This window comes from Neovison vison, chromosome 7 (assembly GCF_020171115.1).
Source record: "Neovison vison isolate M4711 chromosome 7, ASM_NN_V1, whole genome shotgun sequence".
NCBI lineage: Eukaryota > Metazoa > Chordata > Mammalia > Carnivora > Mustelidae > Neogale > Neogale vison.
In genome coordinates this window covers 11,034,627-11,050,604 of record NC_058097.1, presented here as the reverse complement: position 1 = coordinate 11,050,604, position 15,978 = coordinate 11,034,627, and positions in this window count along the sequence as shown.

Sequence of the window (15,978 nt, the reverse complement as noted above, 5' to 3'; positions counted from 1 at the left end):
GGTTTTTGGATTCTTTATCTACTCATCGTGTGGTAGGCAGAAAGAGTTCTAAGTTTTACTTCCAAAGGACCAAAGCAAGTGAAATCCTAGAAGGAAAATATGAAGGCAGCCGACTAGTCCGTTGATCATTAAACAAGTATAATATAACCTCTTTTCCATTAATCTCACTGACAAAGAGTATCCTTGGCTTTTGCTTATTAGGACCAGGGATGTGTATTCTGTGGTGCAGAAAGACAGCAAAGAACCCAGTACATTTTCACTCCAGAATGAATTCCACAACATTCCATGGAACCTCTTGGGTTTTATTTCTCCCCAAAATAGGTCTGTTGTGGGGTAAAAGGAAGGGCCACCAGGATTTCCTGGTTTAGGGAGAAAATCTTAGGGTCCGGTTGCTCTGTGGACAAGTTTTCAAACAAGTCTCTAATTTTTGGAGGAGCCCATGCTTGGCATATGAGGAGCTTCTCTCTCTACAACTTGTCAGGGGTCTGCAAGGTCACTCTTTCTCTTCCTGATGCTCTGAAGACACTTCCGTGTTACCATTCTGCTTGGTCATTATTTCTCCCTGCCCTTTGATAAAAAAAAAAAATTCATTAATTTCTTAAAGCACTTCCTCTTGTTTCTCTGATTGTCTTGCACTGGTTCTGTCTCATGTGCTTCCTTTCTCCTTGCCTTTCTGCCTCTCTCCTCTGTATCTCTGTTTCTGTCTCTCTTAAGCAGAAGCCTAATTAGTCTTTTGGGAAGCTTGATTAATGAATGAAAAAAGAGAGAAAGAATTGTATTTTGAGGAGATGTGATGTTAAGGTAATTCTGTGAGGTTGAAAGGCATATATTTTTTAGAGAGGGAAGATATATATAGAAATAATTGGAAAAATTGTCATGAATCCACAAGAAGGGATAGCTTATGGGAGCTAAAGGCATATTCTTTTACTCTGAATGTATTCTTGTTACTGTTGTGCCTTCAGATCTTTGCTATTGTTGCTTAAATATGTGCATTTCTTTCCTCCAAAAGTCAGATCTCTTTCAAGCAGTTATTTTACTGAGACATGCACTGTCTTTCTTTACGGTTCCAAGTTTAATGACATGCATTTTTTGACTCAGCCCCTAGAGTTAAGGTGCAGAAGTTCCTGAGTTGTTTCCTGTTTTCCCCAAGATATTAACTAGTCCATCCAGTGGGAGCAAACTTGAGCATGGGTGGTTCAGTGGTAGAATTCTCGCCTGCCAGTGGGAGCAAACTTGGGCCTCACGAGCACTGTGCTTCATCAGGCTGCGAAAAATGGCCACATTTTTTAAGAGTGTAGCTAGACTATTAAAAAGAGTACTTCAGTCAAATTTTATGAAGCTTTAAATAAATGGATTTTATGGTTATTCTTGCAAAACTTACTCTTTTAGAGTTAACTTGCAGCTAAAAGTGATGCTTTCTGTCTTTGTCACCCCCAGTTCTCTTAGCACATGAACTACTCCCTAGGGAGAGGCATCTGGGATGGAGACATAAGATAACTTTAACTTAATGGGACCCCAATGGCCTTTAAAAGTTAATGCTGCTAAAGCAATTAATGAAGCTTCTAAAGTAAGGGATGTAAGCCTAAGGATAATTTATGCATCGGGATGATGTGGCTCATTATTGGCATTATTTAACATTCCCTAGGCACTCAAGTAGATCGTGGCTACATATCCAAAAATAGGACAAGACAATATTTTTGACTTCTATAGATAGGAAAATATTCTTCAAATTAGAAGAATGAAAAAGACATTAAAATGGAACATAAGTTGGGAGAAGGATAGTTCTTCCTTGTAAGAATTCAGCAGGGACGCCTGTGTGGCTCAGTTGGTTAAAGTGTCTGCCTTTGGTGCAGGTCATGATCCCAGGGTCCTGGGATCGAGTCCCAAGTCGGTCTCCCTGCTCATTGGGAAGCCTGCCTCTCTCTCTGCCTGCCATTCGCCCTCCTTGTGCTGTCTCTCTTTCTCTCTGACAAGTAAATAAATAAAATCTTAAAAAAAAAAGAATTCAGCAAATGAGTACATAGATAAAAGAATGATAGAATTTTAAAATCACATTTTGCCACTCTGGGTGAAATAATGGGTCTAGGCAACAAGCACAACGAATCTTCAAATCACTAGGGAAAAACTTGATTGGGATTTCAAAATGAGGACAGACTAACATATTTGAATCCACTGATAAATCTTAACATCATTAAATAGGGGACAACCAAATATCATGGGGGTCTCAGTGATATGAAATAACAGGAAGCACAGAGTACCATATGTGAGATATGTTGTCTTGAAACTTGAGCTTGACTATCTCAAGTCCTCCAAGATGTACGTGTCAGTTTATAGGAAATAAAATAGACAGAGGAGAGTTAAAATATACACCATGAGGAAGTAATCAGTCAAATGCACAATGATAATACACATCAGTGGAATAAATAAAGCTTAAAAGATATAACAATACAGTATATGGACATTGAGGGATTTTGATTCAAATCAAGTAAATAAAAATTTTCATGATATTAAGAAATTATTGACTATTATTTTATTTATTTTTTAATTTTTTAAAAAAGATTTTAATTTATTTGATAGAGAGACAGTAAGAGAGGGAACACAAATGGGGGGGTTGCTGACGGGGGAGAAGTAGGCTTCCCACTGAGCAGGGAGCCTGATGTGGGGCTCGATCCAAGGACCCTGTGATCATGACCTGAGCCGAAGGCAGACGCTTAACTGATTGAGCTACCCAAATGCCCCCCAAATTATTGACTTTTAAAGTACAGTGATTATTTAAAAATAGTCTTAGAGAAGGATACTGAGTATTTATAGTTGAAATACTGTGCTATGGTATTTACTTTAAAATATTCCAGCTAATCATGAGAAAAGGTATTTGGCAGATGGTATATATTCAATAAAATGGATTGAATTGAAAAAATATCCTGTCTAAAATATGTGGGTCAGTAGATGAAGTTGGCACATGCTAATATTTATTACGGCTGGATGATTAGAGTGTTCTTTGTACTCCTGGTTACCTTTGAAACTTTGCATAGTTAAAAGGGGAGCAGGAGTACCCTAAGACACAAAGAAGGTAAGTAAAAGAGTTGTATTTTCCGTGACCAAGGACTTGAAGACAGGGTTGATGTAATCAGAACAAGTCTGGGTATTGTTTGGAGCTGATATAAAATTTTTATTTTTATGTATTTATTTATTTATTTGCTTTTTTATTTTTTAAAGAGTTTATTTATTTATTTGACAGAGAGAGACGGCAAGAGAGGGAACATAAGCAGGGGGATGGGAGAGGGAGAAGCAGGCTTCCCACTGAGCAGGGACCCCTGTATGGAACTCAGTTCCAGTCCCCTGGGAGCCAAAGGCAGATGCTTAATGACTGAGCCACCCAGGCGCCCCTATAAAATTTTTAGACATTGCTCAGATACAATCACAAAAAAAGAGAGTGTTTCAATTTTGTGTTAAATTACTATTTTTGTAAATTGATTTCAAACACTTCTTGTGCATTTTACCTGTGTATAAGATGTGTATAATATAATTTCTAAAACATACTATTGATAGTTGTACTACTAATTTAACCAAAGTAAGAATTTTCTTGGTTCTGATGGTTTTAATACTGTCAAAATCCCAAATTTTTAAAAACTTTTTTTTAGCAATACTGAGGGGAAAATATAACCTGCCATTCTTTTGTAAGTGGTACTTTTTAACTTTATGTAAATAACTTAAAATGACTAGTAAAATAATTGTAATATTTGATATTCTTATCTTGGAAATATTTTCTCATTTCTCCCTCAAATATTGTAGATACACACAAATTTGTGCTTTAGTGTATCTCGGGCAAACCATGCACAGTACATTTTAAACAGTTTTATCATATGTGATTATCTGGTCAAGTACCTGTAAAAACACCAGTGTGAAACTGGGGAAACCGAGGTAATAGTATTTAAGGATCTACATCATTTTAAAGGTCCTGAAAAGCAGGATAACTTGAATTTAAATAAGGTAGTCACAAGTGTGTGTGCAGAGGGCCTACCCCATAATATGAATGTTCAGCCACACATATCCTCCCCACTGATTCTCCCCAAAACTATCTAATTTATATGGTACCCTGTGATTGCCCCACTTTTGATGACTCCTTTTGATTTCTCCACCTTTTCAAACACATAAGACATAAACCATGTGAGTGAAGCAGCCGCATCTGCCATGAGAAGATCCCATCTATCAGTTTGGTGCTGATGTCTCATCTTTATACATACATGCATACATACATATTTAATTTTACTTTTATTTTGGGAAGAACACTTAACAGGAGATCCACCGCTTGACAGATTTTTAGTATGCAGTATCATTGACTCGAGGTGCAACATTGTACAGCAGATCTGTAGAACTTATTTAATGTGTCCTGGTCATACTGTTATAATTATGTCCCCCTGGTGATCTGGGAGCAGTGCTGTTAATCGTCCTACCCTATGCCTTTTGTACTGCACATGTCCTGTCAGGTGCCTCTCCGGAGAGACTCCTCTCTTCCCGTTCTGCTGCACTGAATGCCAGCCTGTCTCAAGATACTGTGCCTTATGTCCCACTTGATGTTCTTCCCAACTTATTGTTGCTTTTAAGGTTTTTGTTTACATCCATTCCCTGGTGTAAGTTAGACACACTAAACATCAGATAATAAGGGAGAAGACAAGTATTCGTGTCTCGTGGATACCCTTGGTTTCTCTGGGCATTTTTGATTGTGGTGTTTTCCTACTTTAATGCGACTCAGTGTTCATGAGAATAGGGAGCAGCATAAAATGCAATGATGCGAACAAGTTTGAAAGGCCAAACACCATAGTAAAATTTGCGTTGGGGGACTCTCTAGAACTTTGAAGGAGAATTGTGGAGCACTGTTGTATTTCAACACTGCAGGTCCCTTGCACAGGCGTGAGATAGAGACACAGGGAAGGTGTCTAGATACTGGATCTGCACCAACAGACTTTTATGGAAAATAGCCAGTTATTGGTTCACTTTTCTGGTGGAAGAAATCTCATTCACGTTAAACTAATTTCATGTTCCAGAGTAGAAAAAAAATCACTCAGATACTGGAGATAAGATAATTCCCAGGTGAGTCTATTCATTTGTTTAAAGTGGTGGCTCTTTCAAAGTTTGGTCTTAGAACCAGCAACATCAGCATCACCTGGAAATTTGTTAGAAATGCAAATTTTTAAGTTCCATTCCAGACCTACTGATTGAAAAACTCCTGGGTGGGGCCCAGAAATCTGTTTTTACAAACCTTCTGGGGATTCTGGTGAATGCACAAATTTAAGAACGACTTGTTTCTTGCATATTTTTCGAAAGACAGATTTTGAGATTTTTAATCCATTTTTCTATCATTTTTAATACTTAAAAATCCTTTGAAATAATCCTTTAAGTCAGAGCAGAGTCCTTTTTTTCCTCCAGAGAGTGTTAATAAAAGCAGTCAGGTTCATACTAGTCTGATAATACAGCAAGATACTGATAAATCAGAAATATTAATGTTTATTTATTATTATAACTGTCACATTGTATTGTTTTACTGACATTCAGCACTGTAAATGGCCTGATGCATAGCTTTAACAACTGTGTATTTCTAAGGAAAATTAGAAAGGTATGTATGCCTGGAGCTCCTTTAGGTTGTATGGATTAATAATGAAGCAGCAATTAGTCAGGAATAGAGTGTACAGCTCAACTCGGTTTCAGATTCCAGGTTTGAACAGCCATATTTTCCCCCAGGATATGAGACAATACCTGTAACATTCATTGCCTTACCAAGCATACCAAAGGAGCTTAGCTTTGATTATCCTGGTTCTCTTTAATACTATTCCAGAGAGAGCTGCAGCATGCTTCCCTGTTTATGTCATTGTGAAGCTTGACCAACTGACAAAAACAAAAAAATAAAGAAATAAAACAAAACTGCATTCAACAGCCCAATTTCTCATATGATCATGTGTACCTATGAAGTTCTAATGAGAATATTTGAAAGTAGTGTATTAAAAATAAATTTACTATGACTCGGTCCAGTAAAATCATCCTTATGATCTTTCTATCCTTAAGAGACATCTTTTTATTATGAAGTAGTATTTCTTGCTTAAAAGTCTGATATTAATATAGTTATCCAGCTTTATTTTAGTTATGACCTTCTGGTGTATCTTTCCCTATCCCTTTATTTTAGACAGTTTTTGTCTTTAATCAATCAATTAATTAATTTTAAAAAAAGAATATATATTTATTTGACAGAGAGAGAGAGAGAGAGAGCGAGAGCACAAGCAGGGGGAGTGGCAGAGGGAGAGGGAAACGCAGGCTCCTAGCTGACCAGGGAGCCGATGAAGGGCTCAATCCCAGGATCCTGGTATCATGGCCTAAGCTAAAGGCAGTTGCCTAACTGACTGAGCCACCCAGGCATCCCAGTTTTTGTTTTTTAAAATAGGCCTTGTAAACAGCATACAGTAGGGTTTCTATCCAACTTGAAAATCTTTGCTTTATGTAGAATGTTTATTTTATTAACATTTAATTACAGTTATAGGTGTGCTTATTATGAATTCTGTCATTTTGCTTTTTCTCTATTTTTCCTTTCTCTTTGTTTTTTTTTTTTTCTTTTGCTTGTATCTTTGGATTAATCAAATATTTTTGTTCTTCCTTTCTCATTTTTAGTACTTACTCAGTTGATTGCAAAGTAGCCACCTTATCTGCCAGGAGGGGTCAGGGGCAGGTACTGACCTGTGACTGTCCTGGTGGGTTTGGACATAAGGGAAGGGATGAACTCTATGATGGAGAGCTGCAGGCACCAGAGAATTGTCCTTAACTCTGAAATGTTCTCTCTCCTCCCTGAGGATTAGGGACTTGTGGGTTAGGTAACTTGAGGAATTGGTAACTTGAAGGTTAGGGAGTAGGAATTTCCCTAGGTTTGGAGTTTAGGGTTTTGGACTGAAGAATAGATGAATCAATGGGGATATGGACACAGAATAGCCTCAACCCTGTAGGGGTCGCCTCATCACTGGAATACCTGACAACCATGTTGGGCAAAGGTTGTTCCAAGGCACCATGTATGGGGGAGGGGTGGAAGCCCCCAGACCTACCCATGCCTCACACAGCCCATAAACAGATACAGCACATCTACAGCAGTCTCTGATCTGCTGAGGAACTTTTCATACTTGCTACATATTTCCTCATACCCATGCTGTCTTTTCATTCTGTGGTCTCGCCATGAGACACACTTAGTAGCCCATGCTGGGCCACCATGGAGTCAGGACTGTTTATTTTATAGTCAGCTCCCCATGCTTTTTTCTCAGCTCTTTTCTTGAAATGTACGGATTGAACTCCTGTATTTTCATAGACAAGAAGATTTGTGAATTGAAAGTTAGGGCTGTGAGTAAATAATTGATATAGTTGTTTGCTCTGGGAAGATCACATATTATGACAGGGAAAGTCCCTCTCCATTCCCATCTCTTGATCAGATTCCAAATCCAGAAATCAGAGATTGAAATGAAAATGAGATTAGTAGTGTTCTTTTTGCCTGTTCTCACTTCTTGCTGGGCATCAGAGATTGAGACAATCTCTGGAGGGGTGTGGGATCATTATAGAGAAGACCCTGTGCCTTGATGTGAGTTGGGGATGTGGGAGGGTAACCCCAAATGTAGCACAAATGAAGCAAATGTAGCACTAAGTGGGGTGTTGTGGCTGAGAAGGCTTAAGAGAGCCATCAAATTTTCTGGGGGCTTAGTGTCATCTGAGATAGCAAATGTCTCCTTTGGTATAGGATGCAGAATAGCCTTCCATTTCCTCTAGCAACCAAGTAGGGAGAGAGCTATCCTTCCTTGTTGGCAACAATTCATATTCAACTACGGAAAGTGGTGTAGAAATAGGTGTCTTTTCTATCTCACCTTCTTCTTGACTTCCCTCCCCTCTCTTCAGTTCTACTCTTGGTGAGAATAGAAAAAAAGAAGCAGAAAATTCAATTTGTACTATGAGATGTGGTTGCCAGTTGTACCTGATCTTCCTTCTAGATGCTTCTCTTTGACGATTCTGAAAAACCTGCCACCCTTTCTGTGAGTAGCAGCTCTCCACCGTGGGGTCTAATGTCCACCCTGACTGTATACTAGAAACATCTAAGCAGCTTTGAAGAATAAACAGTGATGTGATGCCTAGCTCCTGACCAGATCCTGACTTCAGTTGGTCTTGAGTGGGGTCAGGACACTGATATATTTTAAGGTTTCCCAAGTCACTCTAAGCAGGGCTTGAAGTTCTGCACTGGTGGGATGGCCAGTGTTTAGAACAGAGGAGTTGTAGTGGAGGGAAGAAGGGCGTGAGATAGAAAATGGCATTTCCAGAATTCCATTCTGGAATGGAATGGAATAGGAAAGGTAATGCTGGGCCTCTACCTCAGAACCCAGCATATTCACCGGTTGTATGATTTCTGTGGTCTAGAGTCATATTATTGTGCATGTCCTGGGTGAAAGTAGTCCCCATTACCTATGTCTTTTCTCTCAGGTTTTCTTTCTCTCTTGTGACTAATGGTGATTCTCATCATCTCTTCAAACCACTTGGCACTAGCCTGCTTTGTTCCCATTCATTTCCATATTGACATCCCCAACTGGCAAGGGCATTCCTGGTTCTTACAACTTTATCACGTAACAGAATGCACTCTGGCCTGGCGGCGACTGTACATGCAAATTTTTACTCCCCCCCCCCCACAATGTTGATCTTGTTCAGTGAGCAGAATGCCTTTCTATTTATTATTGCTAGTGTCTACTCTTGTTAGAGGGACCTAGTGGGCAGAGGTTCTAAAGGTATATACAGGGGTGCCTGGTTGGCTTAGTGGGTTAAGCCTCTGCCTTTGGCTTGGGTTATGATCTCAGGGTCCTGGGATCGAGCCCCGCATCAGGCTCTCTGCTCAGCAGGGAGCCTGCTTACCTACCTCTCTCTGCCTGCCTCTCTGCCTACTTGTGATCTCTGTCTGTCCAATAAATAAATAAAGTCTTTTAAAAAATAATAAAGGTATATACAAATGAGGAAGTCTCCTGATTATTACTGAATTTTCCATTTTAACCATTTTGGGGATTTTAGATAAACTTTACCCTCCCTCAGCTTTTAGGATTAACAACAGATAGAAAGGCAGTTTTGATTTACAAATAGTTTTCTGTATCTTTTAGTAATTTCCATGTAATATTATATGACAAAGGGAAATAAAGACTGTAGATAGAATTAGGTTGCTAATCAAGTAATCTTAAAATAGGTAGATTATTTTGGATTATAATCACAAGGGTCTTTTAAAATGGAAAAGGGAACTTGAAGAGAGAACCAATGAGATGGCAGCATATGAGACTCAGCCCAGTTGCTCGCTTTGAAGGCAGGGGAAAGGGTCCACCCACCTTGGAATGCAGGCCTCCTTGAGAAGCTGAAAAGTTGAGCAGATGGATTCTCCACTATGTCCTCCAGAAAGGAATGCAGCCTCGTGGACACCTTGATTTTAACCCAATGTGTTTCTTTTTAAACTTAAAACCTCCAGAACCATAAGATAATAAACTTGTTTTCAGCCACTAATTTTGTCATAATTGGTTATAGCAGCAATGGGAAATGAATATATTTTTGAAAAGGATGAAGAAATTAACGCATGATAAAAATGAACATGTAAAGACTTAAAGATCCTTACCATGGAATTTACTATTTGAGTATCAGGTTTTTTTTTTTAATAGAATATCTTGTACAAATTTTAAATGATTTGGTGAAATGGAAACATTCTTGAGAAAGAGGCTTAACAGAAGAAGTAATTTCATCTCCTTGTAGGCTTTTTCTTTGATACTTAATTGCCTAATGGAAAATTAGTTCATAATCAATATTTTTAGAAGTAAGTTTATTTAAGGGATTGAAATGGAGCAATTTCTGTTTTTCTGAGCATAATGGACTCAAATCCGTTTTACTCCACAAAGGCGAGAGTGCCTCCCCCCCGACATTTCTTTTTAAACATTTATTAATCTAAGTAAAACATGGCTAAGTAAGCATGAAGTCAGTCGAGTTGTGTATGATTTTAATTCATTTTCATGGATGTCTGTATTTCATGGAAACATTTTTTATATTTCCCCAAAGGAAAAACATTTTAAAAAGAAGAAAGAAAAGGAAATAACTAGAACATTTTCCCCATCAGCTAATGTAATAGTAACAAATGAAACAACAAGAGGACGAAACTGACAGTTTAAACAATGCTGAAATGCTGCCCCTGGTTAGAAGATGGCCAGCAGCCTGGTTATCTTCTACATTGTTTCCATGTAACTGTCCAAGCGCATTTGCCAAAGTGGAAGTTTAGTCTTTGCTGAAATTGTTTGCAAGATTCTAAGAAAAATTCTTTAAAACATATTTGGGATCATAAAGACTTTGGATGAAAGGAAACTGTATAGTAGATGCTTTCTCTGTGAGGTCTATTATAGTCACTCTTGCAGCCCGGCCTAAATCACACTGTCTTGCTTTAGAAGTACTCAGAGAGAAAAGGTTTCATTTTTGTGAAGAGCTGTCGGACACCCGGAAGCTTCACCTTCAGTAAGATTATTTCTGAGCATGAGAACAACTGAAGCATTGTTTCTTCAGAATCGCTGCAATATACTTCAGAAGCCTTCCTTGTAGCATATGCTTTCATTTATGTCCCATCAACGCTCATCAAAGCTTTTGTGTCTACCTGTCTTTTGTCTCCGAATGATGGGTGGAGATGGCACTACATAGACTATTCAGAGAGGTGTTCTGAACTGTCATTGTTTTGGAAGTTCTTTTTTTTTTTCTTTTAAAAAATTATTCCTTTATCTTATTATGATAAAACACACACATACAAGAGATCTGCTCCCTGAACAAATATTTGAGTGTCCAATCTCAGCATTGTTACTTCGAGGACAGTAGTTCTTCAATGAACTTTAAAACCTATTTGTCTACATTAAATGTTAAGAGAAAGGACTGTTTCCCAGAATAAAAATATTTATTTAAAAACAGACAGGGTAGGTTTTATCAAGAACAGGCTAAATATATTGGGGTTTAGGATTATATATGAGAAATTATGAAAGGAAAGCAAAATATCCTTTGACAAATGAATAAACATACAATGGAATATTATTCAGCTTTTAAAAAGAAGGAAATACTGAAATATGTGATAACACGGATAAGTTTAGGGGACAGTACACTACATGAAATAAGCCAGTCATAAACAGACACACTGCATGATTCCACTTATATGAGACAGCTGAAATAGTCAAACACAGGAGCAGAGAATGGAATGCAGGTTACCAGGAGCTGGGGGAGGGGGATCTGTTCAAGGAGCATAAAGTTCTAGCTATACAAGATACGTATGTTTCAGACATCTGCTGAGCAACATAGTGCCTATAATTAACAACACATATTGTGTACTTTAATATATTTAAGAGAGTAAATTTCATGTTACTTTTCTTGCCACAAAAACAAAACAAAGCAAAACAAACAAAAAAGTCCCAGTAAAGAACAGAAGGAAAATCCTGGAAGGGATGGATGTGTTCAGTACCTTGGTCGTGGTGTATACATTAAATATGTGCAATTTTTAAAGTAATCTATACATCAATAAAATTTTAAAACTAGGGGCACCTCCTCTTCCAATTTCCCCCAACTCCCTTCTCCTCTCTAACTCCCCATGTCCTCCATGCTATTTGTTAGGCTCCACAAAGAAGTGAAACCATATGATAATTGACTCTCTCTGCTTGACTTATTGCACTCAGCATAATCTCTTCCAGTCCCGTCCATGTTGCTACAAAGGTGGGTATTCGTCCTTTCTGATGGAGGCATAATACTCCATAGTGTATATGGCCCTGACTGGTCGGTCAGTCAATTCTTGAGCCTGTCAGCTGTGGGTGGTCGCTCTCTTCGGAGATGGCCCTGGCCGGTCAGTCCGACTTCTAATGCTTAGCATAGAATAGAGCTTTGCATTTCAGCTTGTCTCAGTCTCATTCCCCTGATCAATCAGTCTAACTTCTAATACTTATCATAAAATAAAGCTTTAAATATCTTTCAAAAAACAAAAAACTAGGGGCACCTGGGTGGCTCAGTTGGTTAAAGTGTCTGCCTTTGGCTCAGGTTATGATCCCAGGGTTCTGGGATGGAGCTCTGCCTTGGGCTCCCTGCTCAGCGGGGAGCCGCTGCTCCCTCTGCCTCTGCCTGCTACTCCCCCTGCTTGTGCTCTCTTTCTCTCCCTGTCAAATAAATAAAATCTTTAAAAAATTTTAAAAACTAAAATTAGTCAACTTTTTCTTTTCGGAGACTTGCCTATCTTTCTGCCTTCTTCTTTGGAATCCTTGCTACCTTCAAATACATCCTTCAGAGTTGTGTTGATTTGCAGAAGTGTTTTGCAGTAAAGCAGGGATTACATGTGCCTATTTGCTTCTGGAGGATGCAACCCCTGACTAGAATGTTCATATGGAATGTTCCATTGAAGTTTTCTGCTTTCCTCTGTTTCTGTTTTCTGTAGTTTTTCAACAGAAATTTCAACAATCTCATCCTTAGAGAAGTAATTTCTATTTTATTTTTCAGAATCTTGACTGGGAATTTAGAACAGCTGAGGAAACATGTCTTTTCTAGATATTTCATTATAACGTCTTTCAGTAGTGAAAAGCTAGAAAGAATATAAGTGTTTGTTGATAATGCTATGATGACATAAGTTACAGTTCATAATACTGTATTTTAAAGGGAAAGAACAGATTATGAGTTCAGACATGTAAATTGTTTGTGTGTGCTTTTGAAAAAATGGAAGGATATGTCAGCAGTGGTTATCTGTGGATGGTGGTATTATGTGTAGTTTTATGGGTAGTTTTTATTTTCACTTATGTACTTGTCTCTGATTTATTATTTTTTAAAAAGCAAAGTACATGTATTTCTTTACTTGCAGTTATAACTTATTTCCATTTGGGAAAAATCAGGTACAGTTCACAAATTTAGCAATTACCTTATGTAGCATTTTGCTTTCCTTTCATAGTTTCTCATATATAGTCCTATTCACCATTATATTTATTGCTATGTTCTTGATAAAACCTATCTTATCTGTTTTCAAAGAAATACTTTTATTCTGGGAAACATTCCTTTCTCTTAACACTTAACATAGACAAATAGGTTTTAAAGTTTGCTACTGACTTACTATGATGTTTGCCTTATTTTTTTTTAAAAAGATTTTATTTATTTATTTGAGAGAGAAAGAGAGAGAATGAGCAAAAGTGAGGTGAGGATCAAAGGGAGAAGCTGACTCCTTGAAGACCAGGGAGCCCTGTGTGGGACATCTCGGTAGTCCTGGAACATGACCTGAGCCAAAGGCAGATGCTTAACGACAGCCACCCAGGTGCCCATGATGTTTGCCTTACTGAAACCAGAATCAATTTGGGATGGTAATACCTAGCCCTTCTTCAAGTGGCAGCTATGAGAATTGTTTTCCAAGTTCAGGGCCTGAAATGGGTGTCTTGTCAGTGACATTAAATACCTTGCCAGCAGGAGGCATACATATTATGGTCATAGTTCCTAAATTAAGTATTACAAGAAACCAAACAACTTTATTTTTTTTCTTTATTTGAGAGAGAGCATGAGGGAGCCCAGTGGGGAGGAGCAGAGGGAGAGGGAGAACTCAAGCAGACTCCCTGCAGAGCACAAAGTCCAACTCAGGGCTCAGGACCTGAGCTGAGATTAGGACCTGAGCTGAAATCAAGAGCAATCAACTGACTGAGACCCCCAGGCACCCCCCAAAAACTTTACTTCTGTGGACCATGGGGTAGATTGTTTTGAAAATTGAAAGTCCCAGAAAATCTCTTGCACATTAGGATATAACATATTGGCATAGAAATGGTGGTATCCTTTGAATGAAGATTTTTGTACCTTAATGGGATCTTAAAAATAACGCAGGAAGATGAGTGTATTTGACAAGTATGAGAAATCAGTGACGGAGATGTCACATGCCCAGGGTCTTGTGACACTTATTGGCATTGAAAAAATGATCACGGAAATAACTACTATGTACTAGTACTGGGTACTAGGCTAAATAGTAGGGATTTTTATTGTTTCTGTTTCGTTTTATATTTCTTCATAGTTTCTTCATAGTTTTGACCTTAGAAAGTTTTTATTCTGCTGTAAATGATCTTTTTATTCTCTGAAAACCTATTATTGAATGTTAGCCTTTACTAGTTATTGACATTTTATTTTTTTGATTTTCTTCATTATATACTGTTGTCTGGTAGTTTCCTGTGTATATAAAGTATCTCTCATTTGAAATATACAACATTTTATTTTCAGTTACATAAAAATTAAAAATTAAAAGAAAACGTTTTCAGTGAATCAAACAGACATGATGGAAAAACATAAAGAATTCTTACCTGTGCATATACAGAGGCACACACCTGCACGTGCACACACAAATGCAAATACATGCTCATTTCCAAGGGTAACCTCTACCACTATTAACCTTGGTGTGCGCTATTCCTGGTATTTTTTCTGTGCATTTAAACTTGCAAATAGATAAATAATGGCATAGTTATTTTACATAACTGTTTTAAAATATACATATTTAGGGGCACCTGGGTGGCTCAGTGGGTTAAAGCCTCTGCCTTCGGCTCAGGTCATGATCCCAGGGTCCTGGGATTGAGCCCTGCATCGGGCTCTCTGCTTAGCGGGGAGCCTGCTTCCTCCCCTCTCTGCCTGTCTTTCTGCCTACTTGTGATCTCCATCTGTCAAATAAATAAAAAAAATCTTTATAAAAAATGTATATATTTTATCACACAATTTGCTTTCCTAAGGTTAAATTTATTCTTTTAGATTTTTGTATTTTGGACACTTGAGCCTGTTTTCTTAATCACTGTGTAGTATTTATATAGTTTTAGCTGAACTCATCCTTATAAAAACTGCTAGTAATTCAATGAAGGATGACCTTCGTTGAGTATTTTAATAGTCAATTCAGAGGTTTATTTTTGTTAAGTAAGATTTTGTAAATGCTTTTTTCAAAACATCTACACATGATTAGCAACACTTTCTTTAGTGCCAGTTTTGAACTCAAATAAAAACTAAGTATTTTTATTTCTTCTTAATGTACATACACACACACCCCCGTATATTCCAAATTTCTAACTACATACACCAGGTCAGCTTTATGGGTAAGAACTGAATTTTTATTTTTCTTTCCTCACATTGTCCTCACAGTTCCTGCTGAGTGAAAGTTCACATGCAGATGTACCAAAATCGTCCTACAAACCTGTCATTTCACCCATATTGTTTTCATAAATTTGCTACCTCCCTCGGTGCAAACATATGATTTTCTTCTTCAGTTCACCTGAAAATTGCTTCTTCAAGCCTTCATTTGGAACAGTTTGGATTTGGGTGTTGTCAGCAGTCCAGGGATATATTTGAATAAATCCACACTCCCCAGATCTAGGGCAATGTCATCAATCACATGTGTGTCAGGGATTCGTTTTGTGGCTTCACAAATCTTTGGCTCCAGAATGAGCTAAGTCCCTCACTTATGACCAGGTCCAGTGCTGCACTTGATGGAGTCTTTCTATCAATTTCTAGATGACTGGAGCATGGGTTTTTCCCGGATGAGGTTTGTACGTGTGAATGTGTTCATTGAATATAAAGCTTTTATTTCAGAAAGTTTTAAATATTCCAGCAGAAAAGAATTTTATCTAAGAGAGCCACATTTATAGACACCTAAAGTTCAAGTGTAACTTACCAAAGAAAGAATTTATATCCTTCCTTAATTAGGCATTTGAAAACACTGAAGGAAAGTTCTAAATATGGACAGTAATTCTAGATTTAATAGATTTGACCTAAGCTGAGAATAAGAAGGGAAAGCACATTATCTAATATAATCACTTTTTAAGTTAGAAGGGAACCATATTCCACATTGAAAAAATTAGAAACTATGGAAAAGGAAAAAAAAATTCCTTTAAAATCAGCCAAGAGCATACTTATATGTATTAGTTTGTTTCTTTACAGTGTCAT